Source organism: Natrix helvetica (assembly GCF_964273705.1).
Source record: "Natrix helvetica genome assembly, chromosome: 11".
Taxonomy (NCBI): domain Eukaryota; kingdom Metazoa; phylum Chordata; class Lepidosauria; order Squamata; family Natricidae; genus Natrix; species Natrix helvetica.
The window spans coordinates 17,004,904-17,017,198 of NC_138562.1; the positions used below are offsets into that span (position 1 = coordinate 17,004,904).

Below are 12,295 nucleotides of genomic sequence, written 5' to 3' on the forward strand. Positions count from 1 at the left end.
GAAGTGCTGCCAAGAAGGGTAAGGTCATAATAAAATTGTTCAAGCAGGTCTAAGTGAACATAATAAATCAAAGCAAAATAAACTATTTGGGTATGGATAAAAAAAAACCCAATCCTTGACTCCAATAATAATTCTAAGCTTCAATAACCCAGTCCTGTAAGCAAGCTAATAATTTTTTAACAGATTAAAGAACATACAAACATGTTTATCAAACTGTTATAAATGTGTGAATACTTCAATTGATGGAGCTGATTAGTAGTGTAACAGAGGGCCCATTTCTGCTCAAGTCTGTAGTTAAATGGCTGAGTAGCTACATCACTTTAGCAAGTGACCCAATCCTAATATGGTGAAACGCTATGGCATAATAAATTTATAATCAGGAGGATCTGACTTGGAACTATGATAGAACTTACAATATATTAAGTGCCTATCTGTACAAGGAATAATAGGAATGCTTTTCGACACAGAACATTATGAATTTGTGGAATGAAATATGCTTTCTTAAAAAAAATGAACAATAGTTTCAGAAAATGTGAAGTGAATGTGCTTATAGTAAAGAGCAACTGTCAAATATACATTATCTATTCTAGGCCATTATATCACACACACACATGAAATGCTTATCATCTGCAAACAGTCCTTATTCTGGAGACTACTAAATTGGCACTTTAGTTTAAAAAAAAAAACCAGTGAATCAAGAACCTATTCACTTGCCTATATCTGTTAATGGGGTCAAATCTTACTTTCCAAAGGCAAATTATTTAAATGATAATTCACAAAATTAGGTAATTTGAATGACCTAGAATACATGAGTTTCAATAATAGCAAGATATATAAGATTGTAAGATAGGGAAATGGTCTGGGGAAATATAAAAAAATACCACGAGCTTTAATTTTTTTCTTTGTTTCTTAGCATACAAATTTTTAATTTAATTTTATTTAATTTATAGACCGCCCCCTCTCCCCAAAGGGACAAAGAACATGTCAGGTATGGAATTGAATGTGCAAGAACTAAGTGTACAATATCTTGCTACAACCTCCTCTCCCCCATGTATAAAAATTGCATTTGCAATTTCTATTTAAAAGGAAGACAAGAGAAAATCAATTGTTTTCACACTGTTATTGTTAGAGCTGTCTTTGAAACATGAAATTAAGCCTATTGTATGCTGAACTTAACAACTTGTACATAAAGTCAATAACGTTTTGAGGGATTATATATGAGCTGCAAATGACTGCAAGTTCAAATAAATTGAAATATATGAGTGTGAGAATATTACTTCCAGAAACAGACCCACAACATAGAATTCTCTTAAGAGAAAAATATTTTTCTCAGAATAAGCATATCCCAACATTATATCTATATGTGAAAAGTGCCAAAAGAAAATAACTGACTGCAGATATATTTTCTTATGAATGAATACATTCTCAAAATAATCCTACCTAAGCAATTTCACATCTATATTTTTCATTACCTATCTATTTCACTAAATCTGAATCATTCTGCTAAAACGTAAATGATTCAATAGGTCATGTTGTCATTTGATATCAGACTACGTAGATCTGTGTTTGTAACCTTATCACCTGGGATTTTGCAATAAAGACTAGGATAGCCTTCCCACAGATGTTTGGAGAAGACACTATTAGAATAAGAATATAAAACCAGTTCTAGTAACCAGCACAATAAGTCTCACACTTGAAAAACAAAATTCCAGTCACACCTACATCAGCATATCAGTCTGCCATGAATTTACATTAGAAAAATTAAACTTGTTATGATTTGTTATTATTTCCCATCAAAACTACCACATATACTGGGATATGCAAAGTAACAGATTCACCAGAGTAACTAAAATATAACCTCCCATATTTTTGCCAAGTTAATTTACTGGCTGCATTTCTTCATCGGAGAAAAGAAACCAACAAACATAACTTCCAAATCATAACTGGTTTCCATATCTTGTTAAAAAAAATGGACAGCAGCAAGTGGTGCGACAGTTCTATGTTTTGGGGGCAAAGTAAAATACTGTACTTGGGATTTGTTACTGTATACTTATGCATCAATGGTCTAAGTAAAATTTAATTTATACCACTAAAGATATTCACACAAATTTTCACAAGAATGTCTTCTTCTAGTATCCATGAAAATGTGTGGGAGAGAGAAAAGTACATAATTGAATATTTTAATCCTAATTGGTTATGTGAAGGCTAGGAAAAGCTAGGCATGCTACTTCTGCCAGAAAAAAAAAATCAACCTACTGCCACCTTAAATGCCACTCTAGTATGGTGGCTCAAATCCACAACTGTAATAAATGGTAGAATCTTCAATGCTTCACTTATCAGCCATTTTTTCTTACTCACAGAATTGAAACAGTTTCCCAGAAGTCTGTATATATTCCAACATTAACAAATGTTTTGTAAGCTTTCAAGCATTCTTGTTATATAATGGAAAACACAACCTTGTTCTTGAGGGGCTAGAGTGCCTTTCCTTTACAAGATATTTGTCATTTTAGAGAAAAAGTCACCAAGACATCTGGAGAATGGCAAAAAAATAATAACAATAAAAGCCAGGCACAGCCTAAATTGAAAAACAGGGCATACTTGAGACCCGGCTTCTTCAATAAAAGTTCTGCCCTAAAAGCCTCCGGATGAACTTTATGGGGTACCCTCCATTACGCAGCTTCTTAAACTAAGTGTCCCCCTCCCAAGAATGACACCTTAACATTTGCTCCTTTGCCAATCCTCCCCCACTCCCCAAAAGGTTTTTGCAAGGAGACTTTCCAAGCGCACCTTCAAAGCAGGGCCAACGGGTGCGGGTCCTAAACCCCCTCAAGTACTTTGCAACCCCGCTTTCCCCTTCCCCATAAACCAGGCTATGCATGCCTGCTGCTAGCGAGATAAAGGAGGGGGGGAGGAGGAGAAAGCCAAGCGGCTGCCGAGCAAAGGCCCCAGCATCCAGAAAGAGCGTGTGACGCACTTCGGTAACCTGACTCCCCACCCTCCCCGGGGGCTGGCAAAAAGAGAGAGATTTGGGGGTGGAAGTGGGGGGGGGGAGAGGCTCTTTCCAACAAGGAAATGCCAGGCTCCGCCGGCCATCTGCGCAAAACCCAGCCAGAACCTGCAAAGGGGAGCGGGACCCCGAGCCAGCCAGTCCTCTCGGGGAGAAGAAGGAAACAAACACGGGGTGTGGCAGCCCGAGGCGCCTCCTCCTTTACGCCCTTGCCCTTGCCCCCCCCCCCGACTCAGGGACAGGAACCGCCGAATAAGGACTGCGGCCGCGGCGTGGAGAACCTCGGACAGCCGCAGGGACTCTTTAGGCCGGCTGACCCAGCCAAAGGCTTTTGATCCCCGCTCGTCCTGAAAGGGAGTTCAACTGGGGAGGGGGAGTTTGGGGAGTGTAGGGGGGATGGTCGTCTAAGCCTGCCCTGGCGGCCTTTTAGGAGCTCAAGTCAAAGGTTCCTTCTCAACCCTGCTGCCCACCCCAAAAGAAACCGACTGGACAGCCTTGCTATACCCGATTTCTCCCCCCCCTTTTTTTTTCTTGCCACCTTGCTTATTTTTACTTCCCACCAAATGGCAAAATAAAATCCCACAGGCAACTTTCTTCTCCATTCCTTAAAGAGAGGGGGGGGGTTAAAAAAACAAAAGCTCCACCAGTTCAACTCCTACCTGGGTGAGAGCTGGCTTTGGACTGCGCGCAGGAGGGGAGGGGAGGGGAAGGGGGGCGACCAGCGAGATCTCAACCAAAACTGGCGCCAAAAGGGGGGGGGGAGTCCAAAGGCTGGAAACAGCCTGCCGCTTCCGCTCCCCTGCCCCCCCCCCCCGCCAGCGACCCAGCGGGACACCCGTCATCAAAAAGACATCAAAAAGCGCTCGGGGAAAGGGCCGCTTCCCCCTCCCCCTTCCTCCTCGGCCCGACTAGGAAACTGGCCACCATAAAGAGACCAGGGGGAAAGGAGGAGGAGGAGGGGAGGCGACGTGTCCAAAGCGCCGCTTGAAACCCGGCAGAAGCCGCGCAACTGCTCCGACAACCCTCCCGCTTTGGGAGGAGGGAAAGGGACGGAGGAAGGTGTTGGGTGTCCCCAAGGATTGGGGGCGGCGGGGGTTTAATAGGGAGTTGGGGGGGTTAAAGCTGGGGGGAGGGAAGCCTCCCCTCCTCATCCGTCCCTCTCCCGAAAGTCAGCAGAAGGAAGGAAGGGGACTTTGGTCCGGCTGCAATGCCTCACCTGGGGGGCGAAACAGGGGCTGGCAGGCAAGCGCTTCTTCCCCGGAAAAGGAGGACAGGCGCGACTCCCCGCATCGCCAGGCCTCTTGGGGAAGGGAGCAGCAGGCAGACCCCCCCATAACAACTCTTTCCCCTTTGGAGGCTGTCATGGACCCCAAGAGCCCCTCGTTCGCTTCCAAGGAAGGAAGGAAGGAAGGAATAGATGAGTTAGAGAGGAAGGGAAAAGAGAATTTAGAGAGGAAGGGAGGAAAAATATATGAAGAAAGAAAGGAAGGAATAGACAAGGAAGGAAAAATAGATGAAGGAAGGAAGAAGACAATTTAGAGGAAGGAAGGAAAAATAGATGAAGGAAGGAAGGAAAGATAAACAAGGAAGGAAGGAAAAAGACAATTTAGAGGAAGGAAGGAATGATAGATGAGTTAAGGAGAGAGGAAGGAAGGAAAAATAAGGAAGGAAGGAAGGAAAAATAGATGAGTTAGCAAGGGAGGATGGAAAAAGACAATTTAGGGAAAGGAAGGGAAAATAGACGAGTTAGGGAGAGAGGAAGGGAAAAGACTAGAGGAAGAAGGAAAAATAGATGAAGGAAGAATAAAAAGGTGGGAAAGAAGGAAGAAAAGGAAAACAGATGTTAGAGAAGGAGGGAGAGAGGAAAAAACAACTTGAGAGATGAAGGAAGGAAAAATAGACAAGGAAGGAAGGGAAGAAAAATAGATGAATTAGAGAGGAAGGAAAGAGAAGGAGCAAAACAAGACTTTGGCGACCGAGGGAACGAACTCCCCCCCGCCCGACGCTTTCTCACGACTCACCCCGCCGCTTCTTCCCACTTGAGCCCGGACCCTCCTCACCCCCAACCGGCCCCCGCGTCCCCGCGCGTGGGGATGCCCGGCACGCGTCTCCCCTCTCCCTCCCCCCCCCGTTCCCACGGCCAGAGCAACGGGGTCCGCGCCTCTCTGGCCTGCTTCGGGCGGGAGAGCGATTCTGCCCCCCTTGGCCCCGTTTTTCCTTCTCCCCTCGAAGTGTGGGGGTTGGGAGGGGGGAAAGAGAAGGGAAGCGTCTCCATTTTCTCTCTGCCAGCGGCGGCGGGGCCTCGGCCTTTCCCGGCAGGCGGGGCCGGAGGGAGGAGGAGGGAGAGAAAGTGGGGAGGGGGGGAAGGAAGGAGATCGTCCTTCGGGGCTCCGGCCTTGGGGAATCCCCCACCACCCCTTCCCAGCTCGGCCTTCGCCTCACCCCGCCGCGGCCTGGAGGGGAGACGGGGGTGGGGGTAGGGAAGGAAAGGAAGCGCCTTCCTCCCGGCCTGCTCGGCCCCGCCGCGTCCTCCATCTTGCTTGCCTGCCTCAGCTCGGCCTTGCTCCCTCCCTCCCTTCTCCCTTCCCTCAGGAGGCCCGGAGGCAGCCGCGCCGAAAGTAGCCCGTCCCCGCGGGGGAAGCAAAGGAAGACTTCCAGAAGCTTCGACGCCACGGTCCCGACTTACCCCCGCTTCGGTGAAGGGAAGAAATGAGGCCTGGCCGACCGGGGCCTTGCCTGGGGCTCCTCCGCGCGCCTTCCCCCCCCCGCCCTTCCGCGCCTTAGTCGTCGTCGTCGACCTTCCGGCTTTGCTTTTCTTCCCCCACAAGACGAGGCCCGGCGCGATCTCCCTCGCTCGCTCAGTTTCCCGTCGTCGTCGTCGTCGTCTTTTTACCTCAGACACTTCCCAGGCCCTGTGAGCGAGGCCCGCTCGGCGGGAAATAATCCAACAGGCCGCCGTAGGAGGAGGAGGAAGAGGAGGGCCGAAGCGAGGCCTACTGAGGGAAAGCACGGAGGAGCGGGGTGGTGGTGGCGGGTCGTCTGGTCTCTCCCCGGTTTAAGAGCGGCGGCGGGGGCAGCGAGGCGGGCGGAGGACTCAACGGCAGCGCTGGGGATTGTTTGGGGTGTTCGCAGCTCGGCGGCTGGCGAGGGAATGGAGGGCGCAGGCGCCACCTGGCGGCCACCGAGCTCGCCACGTTCGGACGGGCCTAGAGCGGCACCTGCTGGGAGCACTCAGGAATGCAGGAGGGGGGAGGGAGAGAGAGAGAGAGAGTGCGCGCGCGTTCGCTTGCTCAGCCAAGCGGCCCCTTGTGCTCAGTCCGGGCTGGCGGAGAAAACGGGGTAAACAAGGTGCCGCGCATGCGCTATCTCTCTCTTCCTCTCCCTTGATCGGATCGCCACGCCTTTCTCTCTGTCGTGACGTCATCGGCCCTGAAGGCCCCGCCCATGCCTGTTCTGCCTTCGAGCGCGCAGGAAGTGCTGAGCGGCACGTAGCGCCCCAGGTGGGGGAGGGGGGGAAAGAGGAGGGGCTTCCCCCTAATTTTCAAGGGGAAGGGGGGGGCAAAAAAGAAGAGAGGGGGCATTTTTTTGGCTTTGGAAGAAGATGCAATTGGAATCAAGCTGCTTGCAATCAAAGTCTCTCCAACCTTGGAGCCTTGGTTCAATTCCCAAGAATCCCCCAGCCAGCCTCGCTTAGCATCTTTTGCCATAGCTGTTAAGCGAAGCATTGCAGTCACTAAGTGAATCATGCAGTGGTTAAAGTGAATCTGGCTGCCCTCCCCCACCCCATTCCCTTTGTTTATTGGAAGCCGGACTCGGTGGCCGTTCAAATCCCTAGTACAGGTCTCCTGCATGAGGGGGTTGGACTAGATGACCTCCAAGGTTGTTGTTTAAGGTTGCGTATGGTGAATATGTGATCCTGGGACATTGCAACTGGCAGAAGTACATGCCAGTTTCCAAGCACCTGAATTTTGATCGGGTGACATTGGGAAGACTGTAGTAGTCCTGTGTGTGAAAACGCGTTAGAAGTTATTATTTTTTTTCAGTGCCCTTGCCATTTTGAAGGCTCACTAAACAAATGATTTTAATTCCAGGACTACCTATGTTGGAGGGTTTTTTTTGGAGGGGGTGGGAAGATGTTTTCGGCAGGTGCTTTGCTCTCTCAAGCTTGTTTCAATTTAGTTTCTGAACGTTTCATTACCAGACTAGGTAACATCAGCAGCAGGATTTTCTTGTCCTATTCCCCTGGAGAGACGCGGTGGCTCAGTGCCTAAGACACCGAGCTTGTCGATCAGAAAGGTCGGCAGTTTGAATCCCTAGCGCCGTGTAACAGAGTGAGCTCCCGTGACTTGTCCCAGCTTCTGCCAACCTAGCAGTTAGAAAGCATGTAAAAATGCAAGTAGAAAAATAGGGACCACCTTTGGTGGGAAGATAACAGCGTTCCATGCGTCTTTGGCGTTTAGTCATGCTGGCCACATGACCACGGAGATGTCTTCGGACAGCGCTGGCTCTTCAGCTTTGAAATGGAGATGAGCACCGCCCCCTAGAGTCGGGAACGACTAGCACATATGTGCGAGGGGAACCTTTACCTTTATTCTCCTTAGCTTATAAATGTCTTGTGTGCCAGTGTAGTCAGTTGGTCGTTTGTTTGCTTGATCTAATGATCAGGAATCTGGCAGATACCAAAATCTATCTCTTTGCCTACTAGTAATCCATTAGTTTATGTCAGGGGTGTCCAAACTTGGCAATTTTAAGACTTGTGGACTTCAACTCCCAGAATTCCCCAGCCAGCTCTGCTGGGAGTTGAAGTCCACAAGTCTTAAAGTTGCCAAGTTTGGACACCCCTGGTTTATGTTATCTTCCCCTGCAGCTGTTTCTCTCTGATCTTTTTCAAGTAACTCTTCTTCTTTTTTGGACCGCAGTAGCCTCAAAAGTTTCACTTTCGTTTATTTTTTTAGTCCTGTATGTTGTAAAAAGACGCAATTTTTGTAGTTTCTGGGCTTTGTTCTATTTTTCCCGATAAAAAAAATTATCAAAGAAAGCAAAGAAAAAAAGCTAGTGGCACATATGCAGTTATTCCCAGGAGGATCACGGCAAGAGGAACGGTTAATTCAGATTCCTTCCAGACTTTTGGCCATTTGTTGCCTTGCTCAAGCCTACCTTGCTGGATTGTTGTGAGGATAAAATGGACAGGGAGGGATGTAAATCTATGCATCCCATCTTGAGTGCTTGAAGTCATTACGATGAAAATGATCAATTACCCACTTTAAAGTAGATGCAAATTAAGAGGTGTAGCATGCTAGTAACATTAGCCCAGAAATAATCCAGATTCCCTGACCTGCCTTGGGATATAACACCCATCACCCTCTGCCCGTTCAATGTCAGTGGATTATGGAAACAATAGTCCAAAATACTGCCGCTCTGTGCATAAGGTTACCGTACATCTTCCGTTTAATTGCTGATACAGATCGTTCTCGACTTACGACAATCGAGCCCAAAATTTATGTTGCTAAGAGAGAAATTTGTCAAGTGAGTTTTGCCCCATTGTGCGGTTTTTCTTGCCACCTTTGTTAAGTGAACCACTGCAGCTGTTAAATGAGTAGAACCGTTGTTGAGTGACTTTTCCCATTGACTTTGCCCGTCCGAAGGTCGCAAAAGGGATCGCATGATCCCCGGGACTCTGCAACCATCATAAATGTGAACCCTCGTCAAACATCCGAATGTAAATCACATCGTCATGGGGATGTCTGCAATGGTCCCAAGTGTGAAAAAAAGTCCATCGGTCCCTTTTTTCTAGTTCCGTTGCAGCTTCCGACGGTCACTAAACGAACTGCTGTAAGTCGAGAACCGCCTGTAGTGAAGCTTAACACAATCCTCCCGGTTTTTCCCATCCCCTGGTGATGATTTACCTTTATCGCAAGGTTTTATTCCGCTGCAGGAAGAGGACGTACGGAGGCCGAAAGGGTGGAGGGCCGGCGGGTGGGTTACATTCGAAGTATAAGGCGCACCCAAATTTTCAGCCTCTTTTAGCAGGGCAGAAAGTGCTTCTTATATTCCGAAAAATACGGTAGGTCAGCTCTTCCAATGGAATTCAGCAAAGGCGTTTGCGCCGAATGGCCGGGCTCTTAAAAAGGAAGCCGCCCATTAGATGCACTACAGCTCCCTTCCGAGCTCTCAAACTCTGCAATTATGCTCTGACCCAATATGATTCGGAGCTAGTTAAAAGCAACGTTACCCGTCGAGCCCCCGAATCGGAATAATGCGGCATAATTTGATCTCCGGCTGCATTTTTTCTTTTCTTTTTGGCCATTTAAATAATGAGTCGAGGCCTTTCTTTCGGGCAGATAAATCCACTCGCATGAAATGACACCACTATCAAACATCCCGTAAGTGAGCTGAATGCCAGAATGTAGACAGCTCATATGCTGATGCGATCAGCAATTCCCACCTCTCTCTCTCTCTCTCTCTCTCACACACACACACACACACACACACACACGTGTTAATGGAGCTTTGTCATGCTTTTCACAACCACCTGTTGGGGTGAAAGCAGTATCTGTGCATTACCGCTACAATACTGTTCCTAACCTATTATTAACGGAATAACCAAGTTGGAAGGGACTTTGGATGTCTTTTAGTCTAACCTCTTGCTCATGCTATGCCGTTCCAGACATGTGGCTGTCCATTTTCTTCATGAAAGCTTCCAATTCTCTCCATCTGGGAGAGAATTCTTTCATGCTATATACTATATGCTGCTAAGATTTTGTAGTGGTGATGATAGATAGATGATAGATAGATAGATAGATAGATAGATAGATAGATAGATAGATAGATAGATAGATAGATAGATAGATAGATGATAGATAGATGATAGATAGATAGATAGATAGATGATAGATAGATAGATGATAGATAGATAGATAGATAGATAGATAGATAGATAGATGATAGATAGATAGATAGATAGATGATAGATAGATAGATAGATAGATGATAGATAGATAGATGATAGATAGATAGATAGATAGATAGATGATAGAATAGATGATAGATAGATAGATAGATAGATAGATAGATAGATAGATAGATAGATAGATAGATAGATGATAGATAGATAGATAGATGATGGATGGATGGACAGACAGACAGATTCACAGTTGGAAGAGACCTTGTAGGTCATCTAGTCCAACCCACCTGCCCAAGCAGGAGACTCTACACCATTTCTGACACATGGCACTCCAGTTGTTTCTTGAAAGCCTCCAGTGATGAAGCTCCTACAACTTCCAAAGGCAACTTCTGTTCCATTGGCAGATAGATGATAATGATTGACAGATGATAAATAGGTAGGTAGGTAGGTAGGTAGATTATAGATACAGAGAGGGAGAGGGAGGGAGGGAGATGACTATGATTAATTAAGTTACAAAGAAGAAGGGGTCTACTAATTTTCCAAACCATTAGAAGGGAAGAAACAATGGATGGAAACTAATCAAGAAGGAGAAACAACCTGGAATTAAGGAGAAACCTAACAGTGAGAACAATCAACCAATGGAACAGAAGTTGCCTTCAGAAATTGTGGGAGCTTCATCACTGGAGGTTCTTAAGAAGAGACTAGAGAGCCACCTGTCTGAAATGGTAAAGGCTATTTGAGCAGGGGGTTGGACTAGAAGACCTCCAAGGTCCCTTCCAGCTCTATTCTGATTATGATTTAACTATCTAACTGAATTAGTTCCAATAAACCATAGGTTAACATAATACATGAATTAAACGCTGGAGAGAAAAGGGAAACATAGGCCCTTGAGAAAGATGGAAAAATAAGAGTGATAAGAGTCAGGGCTCAACATATGAACTGGTCCGGTGCCTTAAGTAAAAAAAAAGCCATCATTCAGAACATAAAATAATAAATCACTTTATTAAAAATAGTCACTTGAGTTTTAACTGCAAAACAATTCTATAATTATATTAAGTCCTTGTAGTACATCTAAAAAAATAAATCTTTCTTAACACGTTGGAATATAATTTCTCAAGTCAACAATTTCATCTCTTTGCTCTTCAACAGTCATCATTTACAACCCAGGTCATTCTTTACACACAACTCAAGTTTCCAAAGTTCCATGTTTCCGTGTTGATTTACACGCAACGTATGCATAGCTCATAAAACTTCCCCGGATGCATTCGTGAACTTTTTAAGGGGTGAAAAAAAGTCAACTGTCGTGAAGAACAGCCCCCCCCCCCCCCCCGGCCCGGGACAGCTTCCTGTGTAAAACAAGTTCTTACTATTCTTTAAGTCAGGAGTGTCCAAAGTTGGCAACTTTAAGACTTGTGGACTTCAACTCCCAGAATTCTGGGGGTTGAAGTCCACAAGTCTTAAAGTTGCCAACTTTGGACACCCCTGCTCTAAGTGAACAAAGGGATTAAAACAAAACCCACAAAGATGTGTTTTTGTGTGTGTGTGTGTGTGTGGGAGACAACAGTGAGTCGTCCCCCCCTCCGCACACACACAAACCTCTTTGCCATGTTTTAATTGGTGGGTTGTTTTTTTTTTAGTTCAGATCTGGCCATGGGAGGTAGAGCTGTGTTAGATCTCCTTCAAATTATGCCGCTTATAAATAACTGTAAAATAAGTGGAGCAGATCAGGGAACCTTCCCCCAAAATCAAATTAAGACTTTTTAAAAAAAATAAAAATTGGCAACCATCCAAGTGCTTAAAGCATTCTCCCCCCCCCTCCCCCTTCCTTAAAACTATCTGGTTTTGCTAGTTGGAAAGGAAGTTGTGTGTGTGATTTTTTAGCAGCATTCTGAATGAAGTTCAAACTGTCAGTTTTGGGTTTCCCCCACCCCACCCCCTGCAATCGCCCTAAAGCAGGGGTGTCCAAACTTGGGAACTTTAAGACTTGTGGACTTCAACTCCCAGAATTCCCCAGCCAGCCATGCTGGCTGGGGAATTCTGGGAATTGAAGTCCACAAGTCTTAAAGTTCTCAAGTTTGGACACCCCTGCCCTAAAGTGTCAGCAGAAGTTGTAAATCCACCCCTTTGGGCTGCGACAGCAAATGTAGTGTTCCAACAAGCACAAAGTAGTGTTCCAACAAGCACAAACCCAAAACGACAGAGCAGCTTCCTGCACCCACAACTCTTACAAAAGAGACCACAACACCCCCCCGTGCTCCGTTGTGACACCTGCTTCCAGCCATCTCGCTTCGTGCCACGAAAAGTGTTTTTTTTTAAAAATAAGTTTTCAAAATAAATGTCAATAAATTAAAAAAACGCAGCGGTTTTTTAAAAAAGGAACAAAC

The 12,295-nt window shown here is 46.0% G+C and overlaps 1 protein-coding gene and 1 long non-coding RNA gene across 4 annotated transcripts in view; both read right to left on the minus strand.

Annotated features, from left to right (window-relative positions):
- Positions 1-6,164, minus strand: part of STAG2 (STAG2 cohesin complex component) — a 46,694-nt gene extending 40,530 nt beyond the window's left edge. Inside the window, exon 1 of one of the 3 annotated variants that reach the window (XM_081964167.1) lies at positions 5,901-6,164. The gene's annotated coding sequence lies outside the window, so the exon portion shown is untranslated. Of the gene's footprint in view, positions 1-2,787; positions 2,927-5,693 lie in introns of those variants that run through there. The other 2 variants (XM_081964166.1, XM_081964168.1) reach the window with 2 other exon arrangements.
- A 4,730-nt stretch (positions 6,165-10,894) lies between these two features.
- On the minus strand, positions 10,895-11,922 carry LOC309397892. The gene is made up of 2 exons (XR_014176326.1): positions 11,392-11,922; positions 10,895-11,277 (listed from the first exon to the last, which is right to left on the minus strand). It is a non-coding gene; the product is annotated as an uncharacterized lncRNA (long non-coding RNA).
- Positions 11,923-12,295: the final 373 nt, after the last annotated feature.